The sequence below is a fragment of the Phoxinus phoxinus genome (genome assembly GCF_949152265.1).
Source record: "Phoxinus phoxinus genome assembly, contig: scaffold_120, whole genome shotgun sequence".
Classification (NCBI taxonomy): Eukaryota; Metazoa; Chordata; class Actinopteri; order Cypriniformes; family Leuciscidae; genus Phoxinus; species Phoxinus phoxinus.
In genome coordinates this window covers 16,075-31,894 of record NW_027639356.1, presented here as the reverse complement: position 1 = coordinate 31,894, position 15,820 = coordinate 16,075, and the positions used below count along the sequence as shown (strand labels likewise).

Sequence of the window (15,820 nt, the reverse complement as noted above, 5' to 3'; positions counted from 1 at the left end):
GTTGTGTATATGTGGCATTATGTGTTGATGATGTTGTGTGTATGTGGCATTATGTGTTGATGATGTTGTGTATATGTGGCATTATGTGATGCTGATGTTGTGTATATGTGGCATTATGTGTTGATGATGTTGTGTATATGTGGCATTATGTGTTGATGATGTTGTGTATATGTGGCATTATGTGTTGATGATGTTGTGTGTATGTGGCATTATGTGATGATGATGTTGTGTATATGTGGCATTATGTGTTGATGATGTTGTGTGTATGTGGCATTATGTGATGATGATGTTGTGTATATGTGGCATTATGTGTTGATGATGTTGTGTATATGTGGCATTATGTGTTGATGATGTTGTGTATATGTGGCATTATGTGTTGATGATGTTGTGTATATGTGGCATTATGTGTTGATGATGTTGTGTATATGTGGCATTATGTGTTGATGATGTTGTGTATATGTGGCATTATGTGTTGATGATGTTGTGTATATGTGGCATTATGTGTTGATGATGTTGTGTATATGTGGCATTATGTGTTGATGATGTTGTGTGTATGTGGCATTATGTGTTGATGATGTTGTGTGTATGTGGCATTATGTGTTGATGATGTTGTGTGTATGTGGCATTATGTGTTGATGATGTTGTGTGTATGTGGCATTATGTGTTGATGATGTTGTGTGTATGTGGCATTATGTGTTGATGATGTTGTGTATATGTGGCATTATGTGATGATGATGTTGTGTGTATGTGGCATTATGTGTTGATGATGTGTGTATATGTGGCATTATGTGTTGATGATGTTGTGTATATGTGGCATTATGTGATGATGATGTTGTGTATATGTGGCATTATGTGTTGATGATGTTGTGTATATGTGGCATTATGTGATGATGATGTTGTGTATATGTGGCATTAAGGGCCCTATTTTAATGATCTGTGCCCGGTTGCATAAAGCACCTTAAGTGAAATTTTCCCTTAAGTTCGCCCTTATGTTTCCCTTAAACCTAAGGGTGTTGCAGAAAAATACCCTTAAGTGTTACTTAACGTTTTTTTTAAGTGAAACGTCATAAACACTTAGAATTTCCCTTAAATGCTGTTTTTTCACTTAAGTAATCCCTTAAAAAGCGTTAAGTGTTGCATAAAACCCCTTAACGGTCATTTCCCTAAGTATAACTTAAGGTTTGGAAATCGTAACCTTAAGAGTAACGCGGACAAAAAATAAGACGACATGGCTGAATTTATGGAACGAGCTGAAGATAATTATGTGCCAAGAATAATTTTTAGGGATAGGGAGAACCCTATTGTTGCATTAATACCGTTTTGATCGACGCGCAATATTTGACATCACTAACAAACTAGACGGCGCCCTTGACCGTGTCACACATCGCAATCACTCTTTACCTGCGGTGTTACAACTGCTTATAGCACTGCGTTTATTTGCAACTGGGAGTTTTCAGACGATAGTGGGAGATGTTTTCCACGTTCATAAATCGTCTGTCAGCAGAGTGGGTCACCGGGTTGCGGGAGCTCTTTCCCGCTTGTGTTAGTGTTTTGCGTATCTATGGCAACAACAGACTTTTATAACGTGAATCCAGGATCGCTGTCGTGAAACACTTAAATGTTTCCCTTACCTAAGAGAATCGTTTAAGAGATTATATGCAACACCCTTAAGTTATTCTCTTAGGTAAGGGGAAATCGCCCCTTAAGTGTCATACTTAAGGGGAAAACTTAAGGTGCTTTATGCAACCGGGCACTGAAACGCAAGTGTCAAAGCGCAATGCGCAAGTAACTTTGTGGGCGGATCCCGGCGCTGTTGCTATTTTCCCGGTGGGATATATGACTCTTGCGCCCGGCGCAAATCTAAAAGGGGTTGGTCTGAAGTAGCTTCATTATTCATAGGTGTGGTTTGGGCGTAACGTGAAATAAACCAATCAGAGCGTCCTCTCACATTCCCTTTAAGAGCAGACGCGCTTGTTCCGTGGCGGATTGCTATTATAACGGCGGGTTTGCCGGCGCACGCCAGAAGCAGTTCACAGCCGAGGAAACCGACTTTCTCGTCAGGGCCGTAAAACACAGAGAAGTGACATTGGGCTTAATTAATTTGCTTGCCCAGATTAGCTTCGGTTAAACAGACATATAATTTGGGTAAATGTGTAGCCTAATCTAGATTTTTTTTTTTTTTAAATCTAGATAGATCTTTTTCACATCTTCACGAACACAACAATGATTTCCCTCGTGTGTTAATATTTTTCCTTGTAATAATGTATGATTTGCAAAAATGAAAACTGCTGCATCTGTTTATATTAGAGAATCAAAGTGGATGCGCGTTAACATTATGGCCAAGCACGCGCCCTTAAAATACCATATCACTAACGCGCAACGCGCCACTGTCTTTAGACTGTTTTTTTCTTGGTCAGTAGCGCAATTGCTTTCTAAAACTGGAAAATAGCACCATGGAAGTTTTGCGCCGGAACACGCCTCCTCTTTGCGCTGAACCGCCCCCGCGAGCGCAAGTTCATTCCCTAATTTACCGACGTGCGTCTGTGGAGGGAAAAGTCCGCTGTGCGCGGGTGCAAAATATGAATGATACATGCGTCGGTGTTCAAAGTCAATTGCGCTGGGTGCAAGATAGGGCCCTATGTGTTGATGATGTGTGTATATGTGGCATTATGTGTTGATGATGTTGTGTGTATGTGGCATTATGTGTTGATGATGTTGTGTATATGTGGCATTATGTGTTGATGATGTGTGTATATGTGGCATTATGTGTTGATGATGTTGTGTGTATGTGGCATTATGTGTTGATGATGTTGTGTGTATGTGGCATTATGTGATGATGATGTTGTGTGTATGTGGCATTATGTGTTGATGATGTGTGTATATGTGGCATTATGTGTTGATGATGTTGTGTGTATGTGGCATTATGTGATGATGATGTTGTGTGTATGTGGCATTATGTGTTGATGATGTGTGTATATGTGGCATTATGTGTTGATGATGTTGTGTGTATGTGGCATTATGTGTTGATGATGTTGTGTATATGTGGCATTATGTGTTGATGATGTGTGTATATGTGGCATTATGTGTTGATGATGTTGTGTGTATGTGGCATTATGTGTTGATGATGTTGTGTGTATGTGGCATTATGTGATGATGATGTTGTGTGTATGTGGCATTATGTGTTGATGATGTGTGTATATGTGGCATTATGTGTTGATGATGTTGTGTGTATGTGGCATTATGTGATGATGATGTTGTGTGTATGTGGCATTATGTGTTGATGATGTGTGTATATGTGGCATTATGTGTTGATGATGTTGTGTGTATGTGGCATTATGTGTTGATGATGTGTGTATATGTGGCATTATGTGATGATGATGTTGTGTATATGTGGCATTATGTGTTGATGATGTTGTGTATATGTGGCATTATGTGTTGATGATGTTGTGTATATGTGGCATTATGTGTTGATGATGTTGTGTGTATGTGGCATTATGTGTTGATGATGTTGTGTGTATGTGGCATTATGTGTTGATGATGTTGTGTGTATGTGGCATTATGTGTTGATGATGTTGTGTGTATGTGGCATTATGTGTTGATGATGTTGTGTATATGTGGCATTATGTGTTGATGATGTTGTGTATATGTGGCATTATGTGTTGATGATGTTGTGTGTATGTGGCATTATGTGTTGATGATGTTGTGTATATGTGGCATTATGTGTTGATGATGTTGTGTATATGTGGCATTATGTGATGATGATGTTGTGTATATGTGGCATTATGTGTTGATGATGTTGTGTATATGTGGCATTATGTGTTGATGATGTTGTGTATATGTGGCATTATGTGTTGATGATGTTGTGTGTATGTGGCATTATGTGTTGATGATGTTGTGTGTATGTGGCATTATGTGTTGATGATGTTGTGTGTATGTGGCATTATGTGTTGATGATGTTGTGTATATGTGGCATTATGTGTTGATGATGTTGTGTGTATGTGGCATTATGTGTTGATGATGTTGTGTATATGTGGCATTATGTGTTGATGATGTTGTGTGTATGTGGCATTATGTGTTGATGATGTTGTGTATATGTGGCATTATGTGTTGATGATGTTGTGTATATGTGGCATTATGTGATGATGATGTTGTGTATATGTGGCATTATGTGTTGATGATGTTGTGTGTATGTGGCATTATGTGTTGATGATGTTGTGTGTATGTGGCATTATGTGTTGATGATGTTGTGTGTATGTGGCATTATGTGTTGATGATGTTGTGTATATGTGGCATTATGTGTTGATGATGTTGTGTGTATGTGGCATTATGTGTTGATGATGTTGTGTATATGTGGCATTATGTGTTGATGATGTTGTGTATATGTGGCATTATGTGTTGATGATGTTGTGTATATGTGGCATTATGTGATGATGATGTTGTGTATATGTGGCATTATGTGATGATGATGTTGTGTGTATGTGGCATTATGTGTTGATGATGTTGTTGTGTATGTGGCATTATGTGTTGATGATGTTGTTGTGTATGTGGCATTATGTGTTGATGATGTTGTGTATATGTGGCATTATGTGTTGATGATGTTGTGTGTATGTGGCATTATGTGTTGATGATGTTGTGTATATGTGGCATTATGTGTTGATGATGTGTATATGTGGCATTATGTGATGCTGATGTTGTGTGTATGTGGCATTATGTGTTGAACTGAACTAACAGACGTGATCCACAGATCCAGGAGAAACTGAAGTCAGTGTGAATGCTGGATTATTATACAGAGGTACGACACGTTCATTTATACTGACAGCTTTATAACATTAAACTATCAGTCAGTCTGTAAATGCTTCATCAATAACTGTTGATAGTTGAAGACCCTTGACTTCAGTCATGTCCAGTTTCTCTTCTTCCTCTCATGTTTCCTGCAGTGATCGTGACTATTGTTGAGATCGCAGTGTTTGTTGCTCCTACTGTGATTCTTCTTCAGATCATCTGTGCAAGAAGAGCTGGTGAGTTTGAGCATCACACAATCTGATCATTCACACTCATCTGAACATCTGCAGTCATGATAAAACACACACGAGAGGACATGCTTTTATTTTGAGTTATCCGAGAGGACAATCAATGCTTTTATTTTGAATTATACGAGAGGGCAGTCAATGCTTTTATTTTGAGTTATACGAGAGGACAGTCAATGCTTTTATTTTGAATTATACGAGACGACATGCTTTTATTTTGAGTTATACGAGAGGACATGCTTTTATTTTGAGTTATACAAGAGGTCAGTCAATGCTTTTATTTTGAATTATACGAGAGGACAGTCAATGCTTTTATTTTGAATTATACGAGAGGACAGTCAATGCTTTTATTTTGAGTTATACGAGACGACATGCTTTTATTTTGAATTATACGAGAGGACAGTCAATGCTTTTATTTTGAATTATACGAGAGGTCAGTCAATGCTTTTATTTTGAATTATACGAGAGGACAGTCAATGCTTTTATTTTGAATTATACGAGAGGGCAGTCAATGCTTTTATTTTGAGTTATACGAGACGACATGCTTTTATTTTGAATTATACGAGAGGACAGTCAATGCTTTTATTTTGAATTATACGAGAGGTCAGTCAATGCTTTTATTTTGAATTATACGAGAGGTCAGTCAATGCTTTTATTTTGAATTATACGAGAGGACAGTCAATGCTTTTATTTTGAGTTATACGAGAGGACAGTCAATGCTTTTATTTTGAATTATACGAGAGGACAGTCAATGCTTTTATTTTGAGTTATACGAGAGGACAGTCAATGCTTTTATTTTGAGTTATACGAGAGGACAGTCAATGCTTTTATTTTGAGTTATACGAGAGGTCAGTCAATGCTTTTAATTTTGAATTATACGAGAAGACAGTCAATGCTTTTATTTTGAATTATACGAGAAGACAGTCAATGCTTTTATTTTGAATTATATGAGAGGACAGTCAATGCTTTTATTTTGAGTTATACGAGAGGACAGTCAATGCTTTTATTTTGAGTTATACGAGAGGACAGTCAATGCTTTTATTTTGAATTATATGAGAGGACAGTCAATGCTTTTATTTTGAGTTATACGAGAGGACAGTCAATGCTTTTATTTTGAGTTATACGAGAGGTCAGTCAATGCTTTTAATTTTGAATTATACGAGAAGACAGTCAATGCTTTTATTTTGAATTATACGAGAGGACAGTCAATGCTTTTATTTTGAATTATATGAGAGGACAGTCAATGCTTTTATTTTGAATTATACGAGAGGACAGTCAATGCTTTTATTTTGAGTTATACGAGACGACATGCTTTTATTTTGAATTATACGAGAGGACAGTCAATGCTTTTATTTTGAATTATACGAGAGGGCAGTCAATGCTTTTATTTTGAGTTATACGAGAGGACAGTCAATGCTTTTATTTTGAGTTATACGAGAGGACAGTCAATGCTTTTATTTTGAATTATACGAGAGGACAGTCAATGCTTTTATTTTGAGTTATACGAGAGGACCGTCAATGCTTTTATTTTGAATTATACGAGAGGACAGTCAATGCTTTTATTTTGAGTTATACGAGAGGACAGTCAATGCTTTTATTTTGAGTTATACGAGAGGTCAGTCAATGCTTTTAATTTTGAATTATACGAGAAGACAGTCAATGCTTTTATTTTGAATTATACGAGAGGACAGTCAATGCTTTTATTTTGAATTATATGAGAGGACAGTCAATGCTTTTATTTTGAATTATACGAGAGGACAGTCAATGCTTTTATTTTGAGTTATACGAGACGACATGCTTTTATTTTGAATTATACGAGAGGACAGTCAATGCTTTTATTTTGAATTATACGAGAGTGCAGTCAATGCTTTTATTTTGAGTTATACGAGAGGACATGCTTTTATTTTGAGTTATACGAGAGGTCTGTCAATGCTTTTATTTTGAGATATACGAGAGGACAGTCAATGCTTTTATTTTGAATTATACGAGAGGACAGTCAATGCTTTTATTTTGAGATATACGAGAGGACAGTCAATGCTTTTATTTTGAGATATACGAGAGGACAGTCAATGCTTTTATTTTGAGATATACGAGAGGACAGTCAATGCTTTTATTTTGAATTATACGAGAGGACAGTCAATGCTTTTATTTTGAGATATACGAGAGGACAGTCAATGCTTTTATTTTGAGATATACGAGAGGACAGTCAATGCTTTTATTTTGAATTATACGAGAGGACAGTCAATGCTTTTATTTTGAGATATACGAGAGGACAGTCAATGCTTTTATTTTGAATTATACGATAGGACAGTCAATGCTTTTATTTTGAGATATACGAGAGGACAGTCAATGCTTTTATTTTGAGATATACGAGAGGACAGTCAATGCTTTTATTTTGAATTATACGAGAGGTCAGTCAATGCTTTTATTTTGAGTTATACGAGAGGACAGTCAATGCTTTTATTTTGAATTATACGAGAGGTCAGTCAATGCTGTTATACGATAGGACAGTCAATGCTTTTATTTTGAATTATACGAGAGGACAGTCAATGCTTTTATTTTGAATTATACGAGAGGACAGTCCATGCTTTTATTTTGAATTATACGAGAGGACAGTCAATGCTTTTATTTTGAATTATACGAGAGGACAGTCAATGCTTTTATTTTCAGTTATACGAGAGGACAGTCAATGCTTTTATTTTGAACTATACGAGAGGACAGTCAATGCTTTTATTTTGAGTTATACGACAGGACAGTCAATGCTTTTATTTTGAGTTATACGAGAGGTCAGTCAATGCTTTTATTTTGAGTTATACGAGAGGTCAGTCAATGCTTTTATTTTGAGTTATACGATAGGACAGTCAATGCTTTTATTTTGAGTTATACGAGAGGACAGTCAATGTTTTTATTTTGAGTTATACGAGAGGTCAGTCAATGCTTTTATTTTGAATTATACGAGAGGACAGTCAATGCTTTTATTTTCAGTTATACGAGAGGACAGTCAATGCTTTTATTTTGAACTATACGAGAGGACAGTCAATGCTTTTATTTTGAGTTATGCGACAGGACAGTCAATGCTTTTATTTTGAGTTATACGAGAGGTCAGTCAATGCTTTTATTTTGAGTTATACGATAGGACAGTCAATGCTTTTATTTTGAATTATACGAGAGGACAGTCAATGCTTTTATTTTGAGTTATACGAGAGGTCAGTCAATGCTTTTATTTTGAATTATACGAGAGGACAGTCAATGCTTTTATTTTGAATTATACGAGAGGTCAGTCAATGCTTTTATTTTGAGTTATACGAGAGGACAGTCAATGCTTTTATTTTGAATTATACGAGAGGTCAGTCAATGCTTTTATTTTGAGTTATACGAGAGGACAGTCAATGCTTTTATTTTGAATTATACGAGAGGTCAGTCAATGCTTTTATTTTGAATTATATGAGAGGACAGTCAATGCTTTTATTTTGAATTATACGAGAAGACAGTCAATGCTTTTATTTTGAGTTATACGAGAGGACAGTCAATGCTTTTATTTTGAATTATACGAGAGGGCAGTCAATGCTTTTATTTTGAGTTATACGAGAGGACAGTCCATGCTTTTATTTTGAGTTATACGAGAGGACAGTCAATGCTTTTATTTTGAGTTATACGAGAGGTCAGTCAATGCTTTTATTTTGAATTATATGAGAGGACAGTCAATGCTTTTATTTTGAGTTATACGAGAGGACATGCTTTTATTTTGAGTTATACGAGAGGTCTGTCAATGCTTTTATTTTGAGATATACGAGAGGACAGTCAATGCTTTTATTTTGAATTATACGAGAGGACAGTCAATGCTTTTATTTTGAGATATACGAGAGGACAGTCAATGCTTTTATTTTGAGATATACGAGAGGACAGTCAATGCTTTTATTTTGAGATATACGAGAGGACAGTCAATGCTTTTATTTTGAATTATACGAGAGGACAGTCAATGCTTTTATTTTGAGATATACGAGAGGACAGTCAATGCTTTTATTTTGAGATATACGAGAGGACAGTCAATGCTTTTATTTTGAATTATACGAGAGGACAGTCAATGCTTTTATTTTGAGATATACGAGAGGACAGTCAATGCTTTTATTTTGAATTATACGAGAGGACAGTCAATGCTTTTATTTTGAGATATACGAGAGGACAGTCAATGCTTTTATTTTGAGATATACGAGAGGACAGTCAATGCTTTTATTTTGAGATATACGAGAGGACAGTCAATGCTTTTATTTTGAATTATACGAGAGGTCAGTCAATGCTGTTATACGATAGGACAGTCAATGCTTTTATTTTGAATTATACGAGAGGACAGTCAATGCTTTTATTTTGAATTATACGAGAGGACAGTCAATGCTTTTATTTTGAATTATACGAGAGGACAGTCAATGCTTTTATTTTGAATTATACGAGAGGACAGTCAATGCTTTTATTTTCAGTTATACGAGAGGACAGTCAATGCTTTTATTTTGAACTATACGAGAGGACAGTCAATGCTTTTATTTTGAGTTATACGACAGGACAGTCAATGCTTTTATTTTGAGTTATACGAGAGGACAGTCAATGCTTTTATTTTGAGTTATACGAGAGGACAGTCAATGCTTTTATTTTGAACTATACGAGAGGACAGTCAATGCTTTTATTTTGAGTTATACGAGAGGACAGTCAATGCTTTTATTTTGAACTATACGAGAGGACAGTCAATGCTTTTATTTTGAGTTATACGAGAGGACAGTCAATGCTTTTATTTTGAGTTATACGAGAGGTCAGTCAATGCTTTTAATTTTGAATTATACGAGAAGACAGTCAATGCTTTTATTTTGAATTATACGAGAGGACAGTCAATGCTTTTATTTTGAATTATATGAGAGGACAGTCAATGCTTTTATTTTGAATTATACGAGAGGACAGTCAATGCTTTTATTTTGAGTTATACGAGACGACATGCTTTTATTTTGAATTATACGAGAGGACAGTCAATGCTTTTATTTTGAATTATACGAGAGGGCAGTCAATGCTTTTATTTTGAGTTATACGAGAGGACATGCTTTTATTTTGAGTTATACGAGAGGTCTGTCAATGCTTTTATTTTGAGATATACGAGAGGACAGTCAATGCTTTTATTTTGAATTATACGAGAGGACAGTCAATGCTTTTATTTTGAGATATACGAGAGGACAGTCAATGCTTTTATTTTGAGATATACGAGAGGACAGTCAATGCTTTTATTTTGAGATATACGAGAGGACAGTCAATGCTTTTATTTTGAATTATACGAGAGGACAGTCAATGCTTTTATTTTGAGATATACGAGAGGACAGTCAATGCTTTTATTTTGAGATATACGAGAGGACAGTCAATGCTTTTATTTTGAATTATACGAGAGGACAGTCAATGCTTTTATTTTGAGATATACGAGAGGACAGTCAATGCTTTTATTTTGAATTATACGATAGGACAGTCAATGCTTTTATTTTGAGATATACGAGAGGACAGTCAATGCTTTTATTTTGAGATATACGAGAGGACAGTCAATGCTTTTATTTTGAATTATACGAGAGGTCAGTCAATGCTTTTATTTTGAGTTATACGAGAGGACAGTCAATGCTTTTATTTTGAATTATACGAGAGGTCAGTCAATGCTGTTATACGATAGGACAGTCAATGCTTTTATTTTGAATTATACGAGAGGACAGTCAATGCTTTTATTTTGAATTATACGAGAGGACAGTCCATGCTTTTATTTTGAATTATACGAGAGGACAGTCAATGCTTTTATTTTGAATTATACGAGAGGACAGTCAATGCTTTTATTTTCAGTTATACGAGAGGACAGTCAATGCTTTTATTTTGAACTATACGAGAGGACAGTCAATGCTTTTATTTTGAGTTATACGACAGGACAGTCAATGCTTTTATTTTGAGTTATACGAGAGGTCAGTCAATGCTTTTATTTTGAGTTATACGAGAGGTCAGTCAATGCTTTTATTTTGAGTTATACGATAGGACAGTCAATGCTTTTATTTTGAGTTATACGAGAGGACAGTCAATGTTTTTATTTTGAGTTATACGAGAGGTCAGTCAATGCTTTTATTTTGAATTATACGAGAGGACAGTCAATGCTTTTATTTTCAGTTATACGAGAGGACAGTCAATGCTTTTATTTTGAACTATACGAGAGGACAGTCAATGCTTTTATTTTGAGTTATGCGACAGGACAGTCAATGCTTTTATTTTGAGTTATACGAGAGGTCAGTCAATGCTTTTATTTTGAGTTATACGATAGGACAGTCAATGCTTTTATTTTGAATTATACGAGAGGACAGTCAATGCTTTTATTTTGAGTTATACGAGAGGTCAGTCAATGCTTTTATTTTGAATTATACGAGAGGACAGTCAATGCTTTTATTTTGAATTATACGAGAGGTCAGTCAATGCTTTTATTTTGAGTTATACGAGAGGACAGTCAATGCTTTTATTTTGAATTATACGAGAGGTCAGTCAATGCTTTTATTTTGAGTTATACGAGAGGACAGTCAATGCTTTTATTTTGAATTATACGAGAGGTCAGTCAATGCTTTTATTTTGAATTATATGAGAGGACAGTCAATGCTTTTATTTTGAATTATACGAGAAGACAGTCAATGCTTTTATTTTGAGTTATACGAGAGGACAGTCAATGCTTTTATTTTGAATTATACGAGAGGGCAGTCAATGCTTTTATTTTGAGTTATACGAGAGGACAGTCCATGCTTTTATTTTGAGTTATACGAGAGGACAGTCAATGCTTTTATTTTGAGTTATACGAGAGGTCAGTCAATGCTTTTATTTTGAATTATATGAGAGGACAGTCAATGCTTTTATTTTGAGTTATACGAGAGGACATGCTTTTATTTTGAGTTATACGAGAGGTCTGTCAATGCTTTTATTTTGAGATATACGAGAGGACAGTCAATGCTTTTATTTTGAATTATACGAGAGGACAGTCAATGCTTTTATTTTGAGATATACGAGAGGACAGTCAATGCTTTTATTTTGAGATATACGAGAGGACAGTCAATGCTTTTATTTTGAGATATACGAGAGGACAGTCAATGCTTTTATTTTGAATTATACGAGAGGACAGTCAATGCTTTTATTTTGAGATATACGAGAGGACAGTCAATGCTTTTATTTTGAGATATACGAGAGGACAGTCAATGCTTTTATTTTGAATTATACGAGAGGACAGTCAATGCTTTTATTTTGAGATATACGAGAGGACAGTCAATGCTTTTATTTTGAATTATACGAGAGGACAGTCAATGCTTTTATTTTGAGATATACGAGAGGACAGTCAATGCTTTTATTTTGAGATATACGAGAGGACAGTCAATGCTTTTATTTTGAGATATACGAGAGGACAGTCAATGCTTTTATTTTGAATTATACGAGAGGTCAGTCAATGCTGTTATACGATAGGACAGTCAATGCTTTTATTTTGAATTATACGAGAGGACAGTCAATGCTTTTATTTTGAATTATACGAGAGGACAGTCAATGCTTTTATTTTGAATTATACGAGAGGACAGTCAATGCTTTTATTTTGAATTATACGAGAGGACAGTCAATGCTTTTATTTTCAGTTATACGAGAGGACAGTCAATGCTTTTATTTTGAACTATACGAGAGGACAGTCAATGCTTTTATTTTGAGTTATACGACAGGACAGTCAATGCTTTTATTTTGAGTTATACGAGAGGTCAGTCAATGCTTTTATTTTGAGTTATACGAGAGGTCAGTCAATGCTTTTATTTTGAGTTATACGATAGGACAGTCAATGCTTTTATTTTGAGTTATACGAGAGGACAGTCAATGTTTTTATTTTGAGTTATACGAGAGGTCAGTCAATGCTTTTATTTTGAATTATACGAGAGGACAGTCAATGCTTTTATTTTGAGTTATACGAGAGGTCAGTCAATGCTTTTATTTTGAGTTATACGAGAGGACAGTCAATGCTTTTATTTTGAGTTATACGATAGGACAGTCAATGCTTTTATTTTGAATTATACGAGAGGACAGTCAATGCTTTTATTTTGAATTATACGAGAGGACAGTCAATGCTTTTATTTTCAGTTATACGAGAGGACAGTCAATGCTTTTATTTTGAACTATACGAGAGGACAGTCAATGCTTTTATTTTGAGTTATGCGACAGGACAGTCAATGCTTTTATTTTGAGTTATACGAGAGGTCAGTCAATGCTTTTATTTTGAACTATACGAGAGGACAGTCAATGCTTTTATTTTGAATTATACGAGAGGACAGTCAATGCTTTTATTTTCAGTTATACGAGAGGACAGTCAATGCTTTTATTTTGAACTATACGAGAGGACAGTCAATGCTTTTATTTTGAGTTATGCGACAGGACAGTCAATGCTTTTATTTTGAGTTATACGAGAGGTCAGTCAATGCTTTTATTTTGAGTTATACGATAGGACAGTCAATGCTTTTATTTTGAATTATACGAGAGGACAGTCAATGCTTTTATTTTGAGTTATACGAGAGGTCAGTCAATGCTTTTATTTTGAATTATACGAGAGGTCAGTCAATGCTTTTATTTTGAGTTATACGAGAGGACAGTCAATGCTTTTATTTTGAATTATACGAGAGGACAGTCAATGCTTTTATTTTGAGATATACGAGAGGACAGTCAATGCTTTTATTTTGAGATATACGAGAGGACAGTCAATGCTTTTATTTTGAATTATACGAGAGGTCAGTCAATGCTTTTATTTTGAGTTATACGAGAGGACAGTCAATGCTTTTATTTTGAATTATACGAGAGGTCAGTCAATGCTTTTATTTTGAATTATACGAGAAGACAGTCAATGCTTTTATTTTGAGTTATACGAGAGGACAGTCAATGCTTTTATTTTGAATTATACGAGAGGACAGTCAATGCTTTTATTTTGAATTATACGAGAGGACAGTCAATGCTTTTATTTTGCAGGGAGGAAGGACTCGAGACCCCCAGAGGAAATAGAGATGTCTGCAATATTACAATAAAATACTGGTGAGTTTTGAGCAAATCTGCAACAATATTTGAAATATCAAAAATCGTACAGATGATTGTTTATTGTTTTATTTTCTTCTTCTCAGAAAACAAAGAAAAAACTCTGATCACCCTGAAGAAATAGTGACACCAAGTTTAGATTATTATTATATATTTATTTTTTTTACAAATAAAAGGCCAGATTAATTTTCATTTAAATCCCAGTCAACACGTTGATCTCACAGTAATCTCTCCATATGATCAGAATGGGAGTCACAGTGAGCTAAAAGTGTAACTCACACTCACTGTGTGCTGATATTATGACCACAATATGAGCTCAGCCCAGATAGAAATGTTATTGGACATGAACTTCATCGTTTAGACGTCAAATTTTGGGTCACTACAACCAATCACGTTTACATTTATGCATTTGGCAGACGCTTTTATCCAAAGCGACTTACATTGCATTATCCTATACATTTATACATGGGTATGTGCAATCTCCTGGGATCCAACCCACAACCTAACAATCTATAGAGCTTTATATATAGAATTTTAAATATGAAATACCTGTATTACGATTCCAGTTGTTTGTAGAGAAGATATTTGTAGAGAAGATATAGGAGAGTTATTTTTAAGCGTGTGACAGGTTGTTGCATTGCAAGAGATATCATGCATTTAAAAGTGAAATATGGCCGGCAGACAAGCGATGCATTTATTGATCGGTTAAAACACTTGATCACACAAATAATATTTCATATGAATCAGACTTAATAGTTGTTTATGGTAAAAGTAATCTAAAGTAGGCTAAATGCATAGATGTATTGTTCAGCATTGCAAGATATTTATGTGCAGAACCCAACAGTGCACGCTGATGCTGAGGCTCGTCCTGTTACACCGCGGGTGGTCATCTGGGTCATATGTGGTATTCTACATGACATTTCTTTATGTCCTATAGATATTTGAGGGACTTGGCGATAGGGCCTTGCCTGTGTGTTCGTTCTTTGTTTAAAATAAATGGAGGAGAAAGACAACAGTATTGCCTCCTGCTGGTTTATTTTAACAATACTCCACCTGCTGAAACACTCATGGTCGTGCGGTGTATGGGACACGAGTGTTCATATCTCGTGCTAGTAATTAGCCTAGTAAAAGTGCAATAGCATAGCTTAGCTCCGGTTAGTCCCACGTTTTAGTGAAGAACTACAAGTTATTACAATATATTTGATTATATTAATGTTTCTACAGTATGACATCCAAAAGTGTTTTAATAAAATAAACTGTATAATTGTGTGTAATGTTTTCTAAAGCTACCGTATATGTTCAGTTCTAGCATAGGTGTCTTCTGCACTGGCCTCGTCTGGTCTGTCAAATGTGTTCATTATGTATATGGTGTACAAGGCGTGCAGTTTTACTTTTTGCATCCTTTTCCTTCATGTGAAAAAAACTAAAAACAAATGAGCTTTAATGCAGTGCACATATACACTGCCCTACAAGGGCAAAACGCTGTTTACCCATCCCTGGCTAAAACCTTTGCTTGCGAGATGAAAAGTTTTGATTGCACGTGATCGTGATATGCGATAGTTCGGCCACAACCACTACACACTCCTGCCAGTCGGACTGATAACAGCTCCAAACCCTAAAAGCTCCACATTTCACTCTAAGCCTCTAAGCAGAATGTCTCTAATTGTCCATAAGGCCAAAATAAAAGCAAATGTGATCTTCTG

At 35.2% G+C, this 15,820-nt stretch overlaps 1 long non-coding RNA gene across 1 annotated transcript; it reads left to right on the top strand.

Moving 5' to 3' along the window:
- The first annotated feature begins 4,696 nt into the window (after nucleotides 1–4,696).
- On the top strand, nucleotides 4,697–14,323 carry LOC306994301. The gene is made up of 3 exons (XR_013796659.1): nucleotides 4,697–5,018; nucleotides 14,055–14,117; nucleotides 14,204–14,323. It is a non-coding gene; the product is annotated as an uncharacterized lncRNA (long non-coding RNA).
- The last annotated feature ends 1,497 nt before the right edge of the window (nucleotides 14,324–15,820 follow it).